This window comes from Rousettus aegyptiacus, unplaced genomic scaffold (genome assembly GCF_014176215.1).
Source record: "Rousettus aegyptiacus isolate mRouAeg1 unplaced genomic scaffold, mRouAeg1.p scaffold_m13_p_15, whole genome shotgun sequence".
Classification (NCBI taxonomy): Eukaryota; Metazoa; Chordata; class Mammalia; order Chiroptera; family Pteropodidae; genus Rousettus; species Rousettus aegyptiacus.
Genome location: NW_023416290.1, coordinates 45,425,951 through 45,429,783, shown reverse-complemented (window position 1 = coordinate 45,429,783; position 3,833 = coordinate 45,425,951). Strand labels below are relative to the sequence as shown.

The following is a 3,833-nucleotide window of genomic DNA, read 5'->3' as shown; positions in this document are numbered from 1 at the left end:
ATGGGGAATTCAGGTGGAAGCAGCAATTCTCGGGATCATGAATGAGTCTTCAAATGGGAGATTTAATTTTTGCTCTAATGATTCATGCTTCCTGAGTGTTGAAAACATATATCGTAGCATTCATTTTCATCACAGCTATGGGGAAATGTTCACTTATAGAGTAGTTATGTAGTAGATCATTGTGTACTTCTTTACTATAGGAGTATCATAAGGCACATCCCCAAAACTCGTTTAAAAATGACACATGGATTATCCTTTAATTGGGTACATATCTCTCAAGTATCTTTGTAGCCATGGTGACTGACTAGTCCCCGTACATGAGCATTACATAAATGTTTGTTGGTGATATTTATATTAATTGATTTGTTCATTTGTCCATATATTCACACAATTACTGTAATGCCAGTTCTAAATTTAACACTTAGATTTTAAGCAAAGTTTTACTACAATTGATTTAAAGTACATGTGAAATAAAATAAAACTTGATCTAAAAAAATTGTTTTAAAATAGATAAAACATAGTATTTGCCATTTTAACCATTTTTAAAAGTAACTTTAGGGGCATTAATTACATTCGCAGTGTTGTGCAACCATTTCACTTTCTATTTCCAATTTTCTATTATCACATGAGAAACTCTGTGACTATTAAGCAATACCTCCCCATTCTTCTCTCCCTCCAGATCCCAGTTATCTCTCATCTACTTTCTGTCTCTATCGATTTACCTATTCTAGATGTTTTGTGAGTAGAATCACATAGCACTTGTCCTTTTGTGTCTGGCTTATTTCACTTAACATAATACATTAAAGCTTCTTTCATATTATAACATCGTTATCCTTCGTTTTGTGTCTGACATTATTTGTATAACATTTTATTATGAAGCATTTTATGATGCATTTGCATTGTGATAACAACCATTAGGGATACAAATCATAATAAACCCATTTCAAGGATTAAGAAAGTGAGAATCAGAGATATTAAATGGCTAGTCTAGTTTACCTAATTACTAGTAGGCATAAATGCATGAGCTCCTTACACTCCAAATCCAGTGCTCTATCCGTTCCGTCATCCTCATTCTCTTCCTTCTTCCCAGATGCTCTGTGCGTGAACTTATCTCCTCTATGGCACTTATTTCCTCTTTGTACATTTACACATTGTGCATTTACTTCCTTCTAGATATTTAGTCTGCTCTTACAGCTTGAGACTGCCAAATGACTGGTGGTTTCCTTGGTTATCGTCTGAACATGTAACCAATGTGTGTGTGTTTTTTTTTTTTAGAGGAATGGAAGAAAGAAACCAGTATATATTTTTCCTCAATTATCTTTAGAAAATCTCATACAGAGTGCCTGTTCAAAGACTTTGAAGTAAAGAGTCATCTTAACTGGTACCAGAATATAACTTTTAAAACATACATTAAAAGGTCATAACAAACATTTAAAAACTGCTCTATAATACCATATATTGTAAGAAAAGTGGAGTTCTAGATTTGCAGGTAGAAACATGAAGAGTATGTTATTACTAATATGTTACAATATATGAGAAAAAAACAAACTAAATGTGTACACATGTGTAGGATTGGGTCATTCGCTTTAACTTCTCAGGAAAGGCTGATTCCAGTTATTTTTGAAAATCTCACAAGCTATTACAGACTTAAAAATCACATCTAGCTAGCACTCTATTGAAACATATAATTATTATAATTCAGAAAAGTGCCAAACATAAGAAAAGGAAACTTAGAACTAAAACTGATAGCAAATCCATTGACAAAATTTCTTGGAGAAATTATCAAAATTTATATGGTCAATAGAATGGATTGGACAATGTAACTGATGAACTTATTTGAACTAGGCCCAATGAGAAATGGAGAATTATGCTGCATCCTACCCCACTGTCTGCTCTCTACTCTAGATATGCAATATTTTGTATCTAGCTGAAAGCCGTGTGTGTGTGTGTGTGTGTGTGTGTGTGTGTGTGTGTGTGTATGAGAGAGAGAGTGTGTGTATGTATAAATGTTTGTTTCGTTTTAGTTTTTTTTTTACATAATTACACAATACGTGTCCTTTTGTGTCTGGCTTCTTTCACTTGGCATAATGCTTCCCAAATTAGCAACTACATTTCTACATTGGTGATTTCAAATTCTTAAAAACAACTAGACATAAACTGTAGATGTGTGCTGTTTGATGGGGCTCGCGCGAGGTGGACAGGTATCACTGGTGGTGACTAATTGCATCATGGAACATAAGGAAAAAGGAAGAAGAATCAGGAAATGCACTGGGAGCACTAATCTGTGATTCTAGTTTTTATATGTTCCATCTGTTCAGAGAGTTAAAAAAGCAGTGAAGGCTCTAAGCTTCTCTAGATAAAGTCTGCTAGGCATCAACAATAGTACATATTAACTTCCTAATAGAATTTAAGAAGACAGGATTTTTCTATGAAAAACACAGAGAAGAGAGGGAGCAAATGGGATTGTCTTATAAACTATATAAATGTCTAACCAATGTACTGTAGATTTGAAATAAATATATTGAAGGAAAAAAAAGAAAAACACAGAGAAATCTATGAAGAAAGAGGACATTATAAGCCAAGAAGGAAAAGGATATAGTAATATAAGGAAGTATATCAAGAAAGCTTAAAATGTGGTGACGATATTTGTATCCTAATTGATGCAGTAAAGAGCAATATTGACATTGTAGAAAATGAATCGGTGATGCAGGTAATAAACTTGGGATTTTCTCTCAAAGAGCAGAGGAGAGAATAAAGTGATAAGAATGATGAGTTAGAATAGCAAAGATTGGCAGGCAAAAGACAGATTCAACTTAAAGATTAAGTTTCCCTAAGGAAAAAAATAGAACAATTGAAATATTAACAATAAGAAAAAAGTTATAACTTTTCTTATTGTTAACATTTCAATTATTCTTATTATTCCAGGAACTAGAATAATTTCTAATTATGGATTTTGACAAATCTCACTTCATTTTGGATAAAACCAAAGAAACCACATTAAGATATATTTGGACAAAACTTTTTTGAAATATCTCGAAAAGGAAAAATTGCCATACTAATGAAAATAAAATAATATAAGTAAAAAGGAAGAAATACTGGCTGATTTTGGACATTTTCTTCATCATACTAAGTGCTAAGACACACAAAAGAAAGGCTATATAAATTTGAGGAAAGTCTATGGCCATGTCACCACGAACATGCCCAATCTAATATGATCTCGGAAGCTAAGCAGGGTTGGGTCTGGTTAGTACTTGAATGGGAGACCACCTAGGAATACCAAGTGCTGTAGGTGTTTTAAAAAATAAAAAAAGTGATAATGAAATTGAGGAAAAACAGTTGTGCTTTAAAGTTGAAAATTCAAAACGAGATATTTTACTTGTAAACGAAGGACTTTTTCAGCTATGTAAGGCTGTGGAGATGTATATATATATATAACTTAGGTACTCTACTTTAACATTTTATTTGATATCATAGTGCAGATAACTAAGAAAGAACCAAAATAAAGAACTCCATAGAGGAAGCTGATGTATAAAGGACTAGTGAACATGAAATTAGTTAAAATATAGATTTCTGAGTAATTTTTATACATTTATATATAAAATTATCATTAAGAGAAAGATGTCATAATATAAATATTAATTTTAAAAATTGGAGTCTAAAATACTAGGTTATATTAAAACGTTGACAGACAGAGTAGTAAATAGGAAAGAGTAGAAAAAAATGTAAGCAGGACTTACTCAGAAGTATTCTATATCTGATTTTGCTTCTTCAAGAAATACATGTTAAAGAATTTACAAAAAATTCAAAAGTAATTTTTAGTAGAACCGAGAAGG

At 31.9% G+C, this 3,833-nt stretch overlaps 1 pseudogene; it reads left to right on the top strand.

Annotated features, from left to right (window-relative positions):
• The first annotated feature begins 3,173 nt into the window (after window positions 1-3,173).
• On the top strand, window positions 3,174-3,292 carry LOC118612341 (annotated as a pseudogene).
• Window positions 3,293-3,833: the final 541 nt, after the last annotated feature.